Consider the following 17019-nt stretch of genomic DNA (forward strand, 5'->3'; position numbering starts at 1 on the left):
ATATATATATATAGGAAGGATCAACTAAGGTCCATTATATATTTGAGTCCATAAGGTCTTTTGTGAGCCATTGGATGGAGAGAGATGGAGGGATGAGATGAACCCACCAAAAGTCATTATACAAGCAAATTAACACACTTTACTAATCCACCCTAATTAACCACTAATTTACTATATATTTGTTTTCTACCCACCTATTTCTCTCTCATCTCACACATTTCACTCTTCTCTTCTCTCAAAAAAAAAACCCAAAAAATCCAAATAAATAAAAAACCCAAAAAATTCAAATAAATAAAAAAAACCCAAAAAATCCAAATAAATAAAAAAAACCCAAAAATTCCAAATAAATAAAAAAAACCCAAAAAATCCAAATAAATAAAATTCATTTCTCTCTTCCTCATTCACCACCACCCACCACTATCCCACCCGACACCACCCACCGCCCACATCCACCGCCACCTCCACCACCGCCGTTGGTAATTATATAAACTCGTTTTTTTTTTTTTTTTTTTTTTTTTCTTTTTTCAGTTTTGCGTCTCGGTTTATTTTCGTCACTTTTTTTTTTTTTTTTTTTTTTTTTTCGATTTTGTGTTAAATTAGTTGTTTGGGGTCGGTTTATTCTATTTCTTAATTTTTGTTAGTTTTTGTTGTTATTTATTCTTTTCAAATCTATTCTTATTATACGTTTTTAAATAAAAATTTGGGTTTTAAATATCGTTTTTTTTGGTGATGTACTTTTTTTCAACTAAGATCTACTAAAATATTGACTAAAATTATACAAATAAGGACTAAAGCTATACAAAAATTAACTAAAGTTATACAAAAATGAACCAAAGTCATACAAAAATAGACCAAAGTTATACAAAAAAAGACCAAAGTTATACAAAAATTGGACTAAAGTTATACAAAAAATTGGACTAAAGTTATACAAAAATTGGACTAAAGTTATACAAAAATGAACCAAAGTTATTCAAAAATCGACCAGAGTTATACAAAAATGCACCAAAGTTATACAAAAATTGGACTAAAGTCATACAACAATGGACTAAAGTTATACAAAAAATTGGACTAAAGTTATACAAAAATGAACCAAAGTTATACAAAAATGAACCAAAGTTATACAAAAATGGACCGAGTTATACAAAAATGCGTGAGTTATACAAAAAATTGGACTAAAGTTATAAAAAAAATGAACCAAAGTTATACAAAAATGAACCAAAGTTATACAAAAATGCACCAGAGTTATACAAAAATGCACCAGAGTTATACAAAAGTTAGTCCATTTTTGTATAACTTTGGTGCATTTTTGTATAACTCAGTGCATTTTTGTATAACTCAGTGCATTTTTGTATAACTCTAGTTCATTTTTGTATAACTTTGGTTCATTTTTTGTATAACTTTAGTCCAATTTTTTGTATAACTTTAGTCCATTGTTGTATGACTTTAGTCCAATTTTTGTATAACTTTGTGCATTTTTTTATAACTCAGGTCGTTTTTTGAATAACTTTTGTCTTTTTTATAACTTTGGTCTATTTTTGTAACTTGATCCTTTTTTGTATAACTTTAGTCCATATTTGTATAACTTTGGATCATTTTTGTATAACTTTAGTCCATTGTTGTATCACTTTAGTCCAATTTTTGTATAACTTTAGTCTTTTTTGTATAACTTTGGTCTATTTTTGTATAACTCCGATCTTTTTTGTATAACTTTAGCCCATATTTGTATAACTTTAGTCCATTTTTGTACAACTTTGGTCCATTTTTGTATAACTTTGGTTCATTTTTGTATAACTTTGGTTCATTTTTGTATAACTCTGGTTCATTTTTGTATAACTTTAGTCCAATTTTTTGTATAACTTAAGTCCAATTTTTGTATAACTTTAGTCTTTTTTTGTATAACTTTGGTCATAAAATGTATAACTTTAGTCATAAAATGTATAACTTTAGTCGTAAATAGTAAAAAAATCAAACAATAAATATGAAAAATATGAAAAAAAAATAATAATAACAAAAACCAAAAAAACTCATAATAACAAAAACAAAAAACCAAATAACAATAATAAAACCAAAAAACCAACAACCTAACCAAACCCGAAATCTAAAATAAACCAAATAACAATAAAAAAAACCAAATTTAAATATCGTGTGTATAACTCTAATGCACGCAGTGTATAACTTTAATAGACAAGATGTATAACTTTAGTCCAAAAAATCAAATAACAATAACAAAACCAAATAACAATAACAAAATAAACAAAAAATAACAAAAACAAAAAACAAAAAACAAAAACAAAACAAAAAAGTAAATGTGCAAAATAACAACAAACAAAAAAAGAATGAGAAATGAAAAAGCGTCCTCACTGAAATTGTACATCTTTATCTCAGCCAACAACAACGACCACCATTTTTTTGTTGTACACAATGACCACCATTTTTTTGTTAAATGAGAAAATCATCATCACCACCATTTTTTTAAAAAAATAAAAGAAAAAGCAAGGTGGAGAGCAACATCAAATAAGAACAAAGAACCACATAAATAAAATCACCTCGGCCAACAACAACAACAACAACAAGAACCATATAAATTTTTCGAGATCCAAAAATAAAAAGAGAAAGGAGAGGATAGGGATGCGGCTGCTTGTCGTCTGTCGCGGTGTGGTGGGGTGGTGCCGTGGTGGTGTGGTGTAGTGTGGTGGAGGAGGGGCTGTTTTTGGTTTTTTTTGTTGTTGTTTTAGTTTGGTGCGGTGTGGTGCGGTGTGGTGGAGTGTGGTGGAGTCGGGATTGGTTGGTGGTGTTGGCGGGTCCGTGGTGTGTGGCGGGTTGTGGGTCGGGTGTGGTGTGTGGTGGGGTGGTGGTGGGTCGGGTGTGGTGTTTGGAGGAGGGGTTATTTTGGTTTTTTTTTTTTTTTTTTTTGTTGTTTTAGTTTGGGTTTTTTTTTATCAACCGGTTTTTTGTTTAGAGAGGGTGGGAAGAAAATGAGAGAGAAAGAGTGAATGTGAGAAATGAGAGAGGATGAGTGAATGAGGAAGTGAGTTGGGAGATTAGAATGGTGGTAGAGTTGTACACAATTAGCCAGAGTTATACACAATTAGGGAAGGAGATTAGGGAGGGAGATTTGTAGCCCTCCATTGAGATGTAATCTCATCCCTCCATCCCTTCCATCCAAAGGCCCTTATAAGGACTTAGGGCCTTATATGATAGGAGGACCTTATAAGAACCCTTCTCTATATATATATATATATATATATATATATATATATATATATATATATATATATATATATATATATATATATATATATATATATATATATAGAGTCGGGATCCGGTGAGAACTACTAAATATTTGAGGATTGAGTAACGAATGAAATATCACACGATATTCTAAAGAGTATCACTCGCGAATAGATTAAAAAAACACTCGGACCTTCTTCAAAAAATCATAACGAACGACATCTTTATTTACTCCACACTTTCTCTCTCTAAAACTGAATCAAAAACAAGGGATTAAATTAGCGAATCAATCAAAACTACGAAGGAATAACGATCAATCTTCAATACAATTGCGTTTTGAGCATAATTCAGGTACCATTTTTGCCTTAATGCTCTGGAATTTTTGAATTCAGGAATATCTTCAATACAATTGGGTTTCGTATTGTTTCAATCTCGTAAATTAGGTTTATAATTGTTCGATTGTGAAATTTAGTTGTCGACATTGTTCGATTTTGAAAATTAGGGTTTCGTATTGTTTCAATCTCGTAAATTAGGTTTTTAATTGTTCGATAATGAAATTTAGGGTTCAAAATTATTCGATTTTGAAAATTAGGGATTCGTATTGTTTCAATCTTGTAAATTAGGGTTTTAATTGTTCGATAGTGAAATTTAGGGTTCAAAATTGTTCGCATGAGTAGAATGAGTAATTGTTCGATAGTGAAAATGTAGTTGACGAATGAGTAATGAAAATGACAGTTTTGAATGAGTAGAATGAGTAATTGTCGAAAGGCTGATTGTTTACGAAAACCTTGTGATACTTTTATTTGTACGATGTGATATTTTATGTGAAGATTAGTGGTACTCAATCTTCCTACATTATTTCTATAACTTGTCATATTGTTTCTCAATATCAGGAAAATGGATTTGACAGTTTCAAATAATCCTGAGATATTCAGCGGCGTAAAGAGGCCTCTAGCGACAAACGACGTGGTTGAACGACCACAAACCAAGAACTTAAAGGCTGCTAATAAAAAGAAGAGCAAAAACGATGAAATGGTGATACAAAAAAAAGTAGTAGAACAACTTGAGTTGATTCGAGAGCAAAAGGTGGTGGACAGAAAAACGGAAGAAGTTGAGATTATCAAGTCCAACCAGGGAAATGAGGATAGCTCACTGTCTAAGGACAAAGAAATCGGATGCCCTTAGACGGTGAGGTATGTTATCTGAATCTGTTGTTGTTTTATCACAATGTCCTCTCGTTTACGATTTGGGTGACTAAAAATCTTGCATTTATGCAGGTGGTAGTTGATTGATTTTCTATACTGATAACCTTCAATACTTGCAGTCAGAATGGACAAAAGATCGTATGTGTAAGGAGTATGCAAATTATATATGTGATAGAACTGGAGCAATATAATTTGGGTTTGTCATCTAACTGATGTCATGCCTTCAGATGTTTTCTTCTCATACGGAGCCATGCCTTTATGTATATCTTGTCAAATTGGTAGACCTGTAACTGTTTTTATTTCACATCTCACATTTTTTTACTCTGTACATTTTACTGTGATTTAGGTCTCTTTAGATGATCTGAAGAATTTGCTTAACGATTATGGATTGGCTCAGGGTTTTGCCGTGGATGATGCGAAATACATGTACACGAAGGAAAGAGCAGTGAAAGACATTAATGGATTAATGAATATAAGAACAACTGATGATGGATATGTTGTCTTTTGTTAATCTGTTGTATCTAGAACTATTAATATGAACAATTTTTCTTATACTTTGTGGCTACATTTTATAACACCTCATCATAAAAGCCTATTAGCTCAATCGGTAGAGCATTGTGCAATGCGCAAAGAATGTGGGTTCAAGTCCCACATAGGCTACTATCAATGTGCTATTTCAAAGTATAATTCCATTTGCATATTTGTGCTATTTCAAAGGGTCTGCTATTCTTCATGTTACATGTGTTATTTCTGTTACAGTAAACAAGTGTGATATTATATTGAATGCATTGTGATATTGTATTACATAAATTGTGATATTCTAACTAAAATCCAATAGTAGGAATTGTCTTTGTTAGCTCCGATTGAGGTGGGGCGACAAGCCATTGGTGTCTCGATTCAATTGCTAAGTTGATTTTGTGTGCTTGGTTGAATTATGAATCTTTTCTTGCGAGTTACGCCGGCATCCGTGTGATAGGCGATTATGCGTAGTGAAGTGGTTGGGGACATCAGAGGTGCGCCAGAATGTTTGCCGGCGGTGGAAGGTGTTACTCATAGGTGTGTGTGGTGGTGGTGGTGGTATTCTTTGTTAATAGTTGTGATCTTGTTTCTTAATATCACAAAAATTGGAAGGATGTAAACAATTTTTTTATATGTGATATTGTTTTGGGTGAAGTGTGATATTGTTTGGTAATGGTTGTGATATTGTTTTTTAATATCACAAAAGTTGAGGGATGATAACAATCTTTATAACTGTGATATTGTTTTGGGTGAAATGTGAAATTCTTTGGTAATGGTTGCAGTTACAAATTTTTTTATCTGTGATATTGTTTTGGGTGAAGTGTGATATTATTTGGTAATGGTTGTGATATTGTTTCTTAATATCACAAAAGTTGAGGGATGAAAATAATATTTATAACTGTGATATTGTTTGGGGTGAAGTGTGATATTGTTTGGTAATGGTTGTGATATTGTTTCTTAATATCACAAAAGTTGAGGGATGAAAACAATCTGTATAACTGTAATATTGTTTTTGGTGAAGTATGAACTTGCGAAAGTTCAACCTATACAATTGCATTGTTTGTCTATGTAGGATTCGAACCCACATCTTGTGAAATAACACAATGCTCTACCTTTTGAGCTAATAGACGAGAAACTGCCAAATTATTGATTTAGAAAAGGGTCGTTGTTAAAATTTTGGTAGCAAATACTTAGATTACAACCATAGTAACTAGCTAATTGAGTAAAAAAAACTCTTCGCAGCTTAAAGATTTGGAGCCTTCTTCAAGTTGTGACACTAACACCATTACAAGAGTTCAGATGATAAGATCATGTAGTTGACCAAATCCCTTCAACCTGCTACATAGAATAGGACACAATTACCAACCAGTAGATCATATTCCAAAAACACAGTTAAACCATTAGAATAATACTGGTGTACTTACTGTAGTGATATCAGATATGAAGTTGAGCAAGGCTTAATGCCCTACTGTAGTGAAGCATCTGTCTCTGCCTCGGTCTCAGTAACTGCATTACTGCACTGCAATAGCATTATCTCATACACACAAACAGAATGCAATGCTTCTTCCAATAAACTTGGTCGCTACTGACATTCTAAATTAACAAAAGCTCTCACTAAATCATTATCATAGATGTACACCACATAGCATAGTTAATTATTGCAGTGATGCTTTTTCTAGAAAGAAACATTAGATTAACATAGTTAGACTACTCAAATATGTGAATTCTTTATGATAAACCTAGATTCTTAAATTGATTCTTAAATCAAAAGGAGAGTAGATAAACCTAGATTCTTAAATCGATTACTCCGTTCATAAGTGAAGGTATACAAATGATTGAGACATAGAAAGAAAGAAGTAATCAAGTAGCACACACTTTAGATCTAATAAGTAATCAAAATAAAACAAAGGAACAAATCAGAAACATCAAGATTGAAAATCGAAAACACTAGATTTCATTTCATTTAATTCCAGAAGCTAAAAGCTTTACATCAACAACTACTACATCAAGAAAAATGACTAAACATGTAACGAATTCGTAGCATATTTGAATTTAAATGTGGATGTATGAAAAAGAAGGCAAATAAATCATATGAGATTCAAATTAAACTTAATTTAGGGGAAATGACAAATAATGACAAATAAAGCATGGAAATCAGGATGAATAGCTACATAATCCCGAATGAACGACAAAAATGCATGAAGAATAGTTCTAAGAAAAGAATAACATTATAAACTATGAATTTTTAACAAAATTGAAAAAGGAATTTAATCAAACACAAACCTGAAATTGTAATTGCAAACAAAGAATAAATTGTATTGATGGAAAATGGAATGAGATGACGAAAACAACAACGAATCGAACGTCGATCTTGTATTGCGCGAGTGATTGAGGGAATATTAGAGAGTTTATGGGGAAGGAAAAGAAAGAGAGAAGGTAGAGAGAGAAATAAATCAGGTGAGAATGAATGAATTTGCTGGAGAAGGGGTATATATGTGCGCGCGTTGAAATGACAAATTTACCCTTAATGATCCGCAAACAATAGGGTGCATTGGATCTCTTAGATCTGACAGCTAGTATTAATCCTCAATCCTCAAATATATGAGTCATACTCACATGATCCCATTCCTATATATATATATATATATATATATATATATATATATATATATATATATATAGAGGCGGGATCTCGTGAGTTGGGTTCTTACGGTGAGTTGTGAGTTTGGAAAATCTAGACCATTAGATTAAGAGAAACAAACGGCTGAGATTGAATTAAAAAAGGAAACAAAGCTTGGGATTTAAAAAGTCGCGTTCTTCCTCTCTAACCTTTAGTTCGTCCTTTATTTTTTTCACTGTACTCTCTAATAATCTTCATTCGCAGATAAAAAATCGCATTCATCATCTATCGCCGACCATTGCTGCTGCTTTCCCCTCGTCAGGCCGTCAAGCTAACACGCAGTACCACCCACCAATTTCGAATTAGGGTTCTAGTTCTGAGTTAGAACAGATTTCTATTCGATTTTAGGCGTGAATTTGGGATTTTCGTCGGGTTTTCAGCAATTACAAGGAGTATTTCCGCCATTAAAGCAAGGTTTGATTTATAATTGTTTAATTTTCGAAAAAAAGTTCAGCAATTTGGGTTACTCGATGGTTGTGGATTGGTGATGAATTGATAAAGGAGGATGAAGGTGGTTGTGGATTGGTGATGAATTTGTTGATGGCGAAGAACGATTGGATAAGGAGGACGAAAGTGGTGGCTGTGGAGGTGAGTGAGGGATGTTGGTGCCGCCGCTGCTGGTGGATGTGGGTCTGTTTCGGATTCGAGCTACGTGCTCTGGCGAAAATGAGCAGGGGAGACGAGTATGGCTGTGGTCGAGTAATGGGTTACTCGATGGTGGGAGGAAGGAGGAGGAAGGACGGAGGTGTCGTTGTTAGTTGGTGACGGTGGTGGGTGGCGTCGTGGGGCTGGAAGGTGGTGGCAGAACTCAGAAGGCGAGAGGAAGGAGGAGGAAGGACGGAGGTGCCGAGACAAATGTTGTTCTTCTCAATCGAGTTTTATTGTGTGTGGTGCAGGACAATAAATTTATCGATATGATCTATCTAGCATTGTCGAATTCCGACAATTGAACTCGTTATCTTTGCAATGATTATCCAAGTGTCTGTTTGTGTCTATAAGAGGTCTAGGCCATTTTGAGGCATTGTTGCTGTCTTTGGGGTAAGTAAAGTTCTTTGTTGGTGCTTCTATTAGCTTCGTTTGTTCTGACCTTTCGATATTGGTGAAATGATTAAATTTGGATTATAATCATCTTTCGTACATACTATCGCTGTTTATGCGTCATGACATACTATCGCTGTTTATGCGTCATTACATACTATCATCTTTCGTAAGTTTTGCGAGTCTTGGTGGTGCTCATGGTGCTCAAAATCGGCCTTATGGTGGTCTATTATTGTCCGGTGCGACTTTGATTTGGTCGAGCGTGGTGATTTAGCGGGGAAAGGAGATGGGCTTGATTGTTTAGTATTACTATTCTTGATTATAAATTGATGGTGCTCGAATTGACTGGAGTTAATTGTTATGTGGTTTATGAAATGATTCAGATCAATTCCGAAGGGATATGGACTTCAAATAATTCCAAAGGGATATGGACTTCAAAAGAATTGGACTGGAGTTACTATTGAAGTTGACACCAAAATAACAGCACATTAACACGTGTTAAAAAAGAGTAAAAATATCAAAGTAGTAAACAAATCAAAGTAACATCGGATTAACATCACAATAACATCAGAATAACAATGACACCAGAATAACAACACAATAACATGTGGTAAAAGAAAGGGTAAAAAAATCAAAGTAGTAAAAAAATGTAAGTGACACCGGAATAACATCACAATAACACCAGAATAACAGCACAATAACATGTGGTAGAAAAAAGTAAAAAAATCAAAAGTAGTAAAAAAAATCAAAGTGACACTGGAATAACATCACAATAACACCAGAATAACAGCACAATAACATGCGGTAAAAAAAAGTAAAAAAATCAAAGTAGTAAAAAAAATCAAAAGTGAAACCGGAATAACATCACAATAGTAGAAGAATAATAGTAGAATAACAGCACAATAACACGTGGTAAAAAAAAAAAATTAAATTCGTAAAAAAAATTAAAGTGACAGCAGAATAACATCACTATAACAGCGGAGTAACAATAACAGCACAATAACACGTGGTAAAAAAAATAAAAAAAATCAAAGTCGTAAAAAAAAATCAAAGTAACAGCAGAATAACATCACAATAACAGCGAAATAACAATAACAGCATAATAACATGTGGTAAAAAAAAAGAGAAAAAAAAAAATCAAAGTCGTTAAAAAATCAAGTTAAAAAAAAAAGCACAATAACAACATAATAACACGAGGTAAAAAAAATAAGAGTGAAAAAAAATTCAAGCAAAAAAAAATTTGGTACAAAAAGAAAAAGAAAAAAAGGTAACATAATGAGAAAATTAGAGAAAAACATAAGAGAAAAAAAAATCAAAGTAGTAAAAAAAAGCATAATAACACGAGGTAAAAAAATCCGATCTCTCTCTCTCTCTCTCTCTATATATATATATATATATATATATATATATATAGAAATAGGATCCTGTGCGAACCTAAAGTTCGGTACGAACTGTGCGAACTAAATAAAAAAACCCAAATTGTAAAAATAAAAACAATAGTTTATCAGTGATTACGACTTATCTCCTTCCCTCTTTCAGTCATACTAATACAGTGAGCCCACTACCCTCCTTCCACCTTCCTCAACCACCACCTTCGACGCGGCCGCTCCATTGCTCCGACGACAGCTCCGACACCGCCACTCCAACGCAGCCTCTCGACATCGGCCAACTGTACTTCCGATACAAGCGTGGCTTTCATTCACACCATAACCTCCCTCTACCTCATCCGTACCTATCACCACCACCTTTAGATGACGCCGACGACAACTCCGGACAAGAATGACCACTCAAACTCCGTGAAATTCTGACGGTAATTTTTAAATCCGAGAATCGTTTTAATCGTAGATCTGGCGAAGGTTTTACTTCCCTTGGGAAATGCGGTATTTTGGTGATCGATGCGGCAGTGGTCTTGGCCGTTAATGTGGTTGTTGTGGTTGGTATGGACAGTGGGTCTGGTTCGAGGCTTGACAGATGTTTGTCTGAGTTTCGGGAGATGTTCGGGGTATGGCTGATCGCGGTGCCGAATAATGTTAAATGTTGATCGCTGGCATGCGTTTCTTAAATTGGTAAAAAAACATGCTAAAATTTATGAAACCAAATTTTTAATTTGGTAAAAAGACAAGAAATTTGTTGAATTTCTTGAAGACCCGATTCTTAAATTGTTAAAAAAATGCTAAAATTTAAAATACACAACTTAAATAAGCTAGATACACTCGTTTACCTTACTAGATACACTTATCTAATAAGCTACATACATTCTTTTACCTTCCTAGATAAACTTATTTACATTGCTAAATACACTTATTTACCTTGCTAGATACACATCTATAGCAAGCTACATACACTCATTTACTATCGGATACACATGGTAGTACTACCCTCATTGAGTCCTATATGTGGCGGCCTTTAATGGATTGGTGCGACAGTGCCCCTGAAAGGAGAACATACAGGGCAATTTTCATCCCAACTCCCTGGAATGCAATTTGTCGCCTTTAATGGATTCGGCAGGAGCAGAGGTGGTACTACCTAGCGTCCTACCAACTCCCTGGAATGCAATTTGTCGCCTTTGCGGTTCCTGCACCTGAAAAACGAAAAAGAAATAACACGTTTATAATTCTAATGTTGATGATAGAGAAAGGTCTTAAAAGTATAGTCGGAAAGGAGAACATACATGGCCATTTTCATCCCTCCTTGTAAGATTGACACTGACTTTAGTCCTCCTGTCTTTTGGCTCCAACTCTTTCGGGCACTCGGAATTTTTTATGCTCTGTGCAAGTATTTGGGCAATAATCAGCATACTACAATGAAGTGTTAACAATACCCCCAAAACAGTGTAGCTTATAACAAAAACCAGCTCTAAAGTCTAAACAACAGCAAATGGTAATTCACACGTCTCTTTAGCTATGTTACTCGGACTCGTCTACTCGTATCCGACAAAATACATATCGGAGTATCTGATACGACTATTTTGTGCGAAATTTTCAATATTTTGGTCTAAAATGAAGTATCTAAGTGTCGTATCGTATCCGACAAAATACGTATCGGATACGGAATACGGCAAGTAAGTGAAGTATCCGAGTAACATAGCTCTTTAGGGTTATAAACCGACTTAATGGTGTTGAAATGGTAGTGAAACTGATAGAGGTTAGCAAAGTAACCAGCAGGTCTACAGGCTGCATAAAAAAATTAGCCTTTTGTTCATAAACTCAAATCACATTCCAGAAACCCACTGGCACCACTCGTAATTCATTGCACAACCACCATATTACCAATCAGCTATGTTACTCAGATTTGGTTAGAAGTAAAACCCATGAAAATGGTTGGTCATTGATGCATAAGGTGCCAGAACTCAACTATTTTAAGAAAAAAAAAATCCCAGGTTTTCGGTCTAAAATGAAGTTTTAGACTGTCAGAATATGCCGTTGTCAAGAGTAGGACATGAGTACTTAAGGTCTTATGAAGAGTCAAGATAAGATTAACATTGCCCAATGCCCATCAGGTTATCACCCTTTTTCCATCTCTTGTTACGAGAACATCCAGCCAGTGAAAACACTTATATCCCATTTTCCTTCGATTGCTGTGTAGAGACACAGTTAAGACGCGTAAAATGGAAGTTATGTTTTTGATTAATGCATTGGTATGACATACAACATTCCCATCTTATATCAACATTCACTACTACTACCCTTGGATACACATGATATTACTATCGGATACACATGGTAGTTGATGCGTGTCATTTATATGATGTTTTACACCCTATTTTACACGCATTTTAGAGCTCAATTGAGTAGTTTATGCTACTATTTCCCTTGTTTCGTGTATTTCTTCCTTTTCTTGTGATTTTGCAGGAATATGAAGATTTCAGTGGAAAATAAGCCGAATCCGTCCCTAAGTACTTAGCATTGCATTTGACATGGATTATTGACTCTAGGAAGCGAACTTGGTACGCGTTTCAAGGCCTAAAGATAGCAAAAGCATGGGTGCGTACGAGTTTAACAAGCGAAGAAGTGCTTCTCGACATTGCAGGCTGCTTAAAATGGCTATATATCGAGTTCTAGAGCTGATAATCTAGTGATTCTAATTGGAGGTGAAAGCTTATCCTCTTAGCTTTCCAACGCCGCGTAGAACGCCTGATTTGACCAAGTAACGAAGAAATGGCAGCTGTTTTAAGATCGGTGCGCGTTACAGGAATCGTCGAATGCAGTGCATGCAAAGACCTTTGGTCGATCGACTGGCCTAAGTGGTCGATCGACCAACTTACGAGCTGATGCGTGAATTAAACTTATAGAACGAGAAACCCGAAGCCCAAGATGTGTTAGGTTTAGGAATAATGTTACGTTATATTTCTATATAACGTAACCCGACATTGCGTTAGGCATCCATTTTATACATTCGATTTTCATTCGGTTTTTATCAGTTTTCATCATCAAATTCTAGGGTTCTTAGTTTATAATTATTTCCTTCCATACAAGTTAGTTTCGCATTCGGTTTTTGGGATCTTTATTCGCTGCAATTTCATACGGTATCTTCTTTCCAAATTTCGTTTTATTGCTTTAATTTCTCTATAGTTAGATTTGCTAGTTAGGATTCCCAAAGCCGTGTTACTAATTTATGTTATTTGTTTGTTCAATTGTCTCAATCATGAATTCAGTATTTTTATGCCTTAGTCTTATTGTTATTTTCATCATAGACATGAGTAGCTAAATACCTTGCTAGGATGTAGGCGAACTTAGCGTAGATGGCATACGAATAGGTGACCCTCGGATTAGGGCTTGGTCGATCGACGGCTTATCCGGTCGATCGATCGAGCCGGTTGGTCGATCGACCGAGTAGCTGGTCGATCGACCGACTCAGCGTCGATTTGCTTCGTTTAATTCGTTAAGTGCAATATCTATCAATGAGACCTAGCGGAGACTTGTTAGATGCTTAGTTTTGACCAACCCGTAGATCGAAAGATAGGGAAGGACTTAAATTAACGAATTAAGACGGCTAAATTGCTAGATCGAAAGATAATGTAATTTAGGCATTAGGATCATTAGTCAAGAACGAAAGTTAGTATTAGTGACACCTAGGGACTGATAGCATAGACCGAGAGGGGCTATTAGTTGACTTGGACCGAGAGGACTTGTCATACCCATCACCCACGACTGTATTTCGAGACTTACCTAGACTTATGTGCCATCGAAGCTATAGTGACCCGATCATCCTAGCTCCTTTTCATTATTTGTTCACATCTTTATTTTTATTGCTTATTTTTATTGTCTTATTTATTTTTACTTGCATTTAGTTTAGCCATTAATCAATCCAAACCCCCACAATTGTTATCCTTAGACTGAAATTAGAAACAACTATTATCTCCCTACCTCCCTGCGGATCGACCCTTACTACCGCTTGCTAGTAGTAGTTTGGAAAATTATAAATTTATCTTTGGTACTCACTTCGACGGGTATCAAATTTTGGCGCCGTTGCCGGGGAGGCAGCGCTAGTTTTAGTTGTTTTTCATTTTAGTCTGTTTTTCGCCTCAAGGGAAGACTGAGTACCTTGAGGCAGTTCTTATCTTCTTCTTTAGTGCTTTGTTTATTTGCAGTACTTCAGAGGGTGCACCCATGCTCCGTTCTCAGGAGCAGCAGATGCCGTTTTGTGGGAGATGCGGCGGAACGGGACACACATCTGAGGGATGCGGGCACCCTAAGGAGAAGATGTTTGCTTTTCATCAACTTCAGCTCGACAATTCATATAACTACGCTCCTACTTCACCGCAGCAACCATTTGAGCCTCCTTATGAAGCCCCACTACCATCCACTCCGTCACAGCAAGAGTTGAAAAACGAAGTTGCAGAGTTGATGAGTCTAGTGCAGCTGCTTGTGGTGGAAGTACAGAAAAGAAATGCGGCGAATCAGGCCTTAATCACGAAGCTGATATCTCAAATTGCCACATTAGACAAGAATGCAGCTGAGATACCAAGTCAATTCCACTCTCGAATCAGCGTATTGAGACCTTACATGCAATGAATGACGCCGAGGAGCGGGTCCGCTCTTGATGGACCTGAGAAAGCTGCTGAAAAAGGGAAGAAGAAAAAGGTCGAGAAAAAGACGATCAGCAGTAATCACGGTCGATCGACCACATCATCCAGTCGATCGACCAGTCCGCAAAAAGAAACAGCTACTGTTCCTGTAGAAGTCAGTCGATCGACTGACATACATGGTCGATCGACTGACTGCGCTGCTGATGATGAGCCATTTCGTCCTCCAATGCCAGATAATGCCGGTATGAGAGACCTAGAGGAGAGGGCTAAGTTACTTTTGCAAGCCCCATATCCAGAGAGGCTGGTACCAACAAAAGATGAGGTATACTTTGAAAAATTTAAAAATGTCATTCATGGTCTTAATGTGCAAGTACCTTTTCTTGAGTTGGTAAATCAAGTTCCCGCTTACATTAAATTCATGAAACAGCTTTTAAATAAGAAGCGGAAACTTGATACGGTCGAGTCTGTTAATTTAACTGAAGAATCTAGTTCCTATTTGACTCACACTGCTCCACACAAGTTAGCTGACCCGGGTAGCTTTTCCGTTCCTTGCGATATTGGTACCTTCTCAATTGAGAAGGCATTATGTGACCTAGGAGCCAGCATTAGCGTTATGCCTTTGAGTCTAGCTAGAAAATTGAAATTGACTAGGTTTGCAGTTACTAGCATGACGGTACAGATGGCTGATCGTTCTGCGGTCCAGCCTATAGGAGTCTTAGAAGACATTCCTGTGCAAATAGGAAAGTTTTTCTTCCCTGTTGACTTCGTTGTACTAGATATACCCGAGGATGCTCATATTCCTATCATTTTGGGTAGACCCTTTACGCACACTTCTTTGGTGCGATTATTGATGTTGGCTCAGGGACACTGACCTTTAAAGTAGGGAAGCAGTCCATTAGTTTTGCCCAGACTTATAGGAAGAAAGATGCTATGTGTCCTGTGACTTGTAATGCAATTTCTACTCGTAAGTCTTATGTTGTCATTACTGACAATCCTACTCCCTTGCCTGTACCTATTCCTGTTATGACACCTCCGCCCCAGATTGGGAGCAAATTGGAGGAAGATTCTTCTGTTCTGAGTATTGGAGGAAATGGTTTGGGGAAGTTTGAACCGCTAATCGCTCCAACTGTGAAGGAGCCCATTGTTCAAAGAGGCGGTCTAGGATGTCTTAGTTATGGCACGAACGAGGTGCCAGATGAGGAGCCCAAGAAGAAGGAGCCAGTCAAAATTTCGGAGTCGGATCTTGAGTGTGAGAAACTAGAAGATGATGGCCATACTTGGGAAGATGCTAGGGATGATCCATTGAGTATTCCAGTCGGAGTAGAGTGGAGTCCAGCTTCTGAGATGAGCACTGCGGAAGCTACTTCATGTAGACAGAAGCCTTGGTCGGAGATTTTCCATAGTTTCCGCTGATCTATTCGTTTCTTAGACCTTTTTTTTAGACATTTTATTGCTTTTGTTAAACTTTTTTTTGTTTTTCGTGTGCGCGAGACTTCGCTCTTTAATTTGGTTTGCTTAGGATTTTTATAAACTTTAGACTGTTACTTTGGGTTTTGCGCAATTTTGGGCGCATTGTTATGTGTATTTGCAGGTTTATAGACCTTGTTAGCTCAATTTATTGAGCTAATTCGAAGAAATCGTGGTTACAAAGAGCTATTTCGATCGATCGATCGACCGCCATCTTGTCGATCGGCCGAGCGCTCTGATTCCAGAGCTTTCCCGCCATCTTGGTCGATCGACTGGGTAAGATGGTCGATCGACCGTTGTCGCTGCTGTACCAGTTCACGACCTTTCCCCTGTTGTGTTTGGTCGTTTTGCGGAATTGAGGGAGTCTTTCCTCCCTTTTATTTTCCGACATTTTTCTGTTTTCTTCCATTTCTTCTTCTTTTGCACATAACTACCGCTTCCACGTTGCTTTCTTGATTTTATGCGTGGTATTGTTGTCTTTTCAGGTACCTATTGGTAGCACTGCTGGCTACTGAAACCTCCTAGCTCACGCTGGTTTGGGAGGTTTCCTTTTGCGTGCTTAAAGTCTTGTGAGTTCCCGATTTCCACTTCATGTCTTGTTTGTTTAATTTAACGCAAATTCCCGTTTCTCTTTTTATTTCATTACATGATTTTGCACAATGGGGACATTGTGCGATTTGGTTTGGGGAATGGTTTTGCATTGCATTTCATTTGCTTGCATTCACGTTTACATTTCAGTTTGCATTTGTTTATTTCATTTCCCTTATATATATATATACAAATATACAAAAATCCAAAAAATTTCAAAAAATTTCAAAAAAAATGCACGTTTATTTTAGCATATAGGT

This window comes from Silene latifolia, chromosome 7, assembly GCF_048544455.1.
Source record: "Silene latifolia isolate original U9 population chromosome 7, ASM4854445v1, whole genome shotgun sequence".
Classification (NCBI taxonomy): Eukaryota; Viridiplantae; Streptophyta; class Magnoliopsida; order Caryophyllales; family Caryophyllaceae; genus Silene; species Silene latifolia.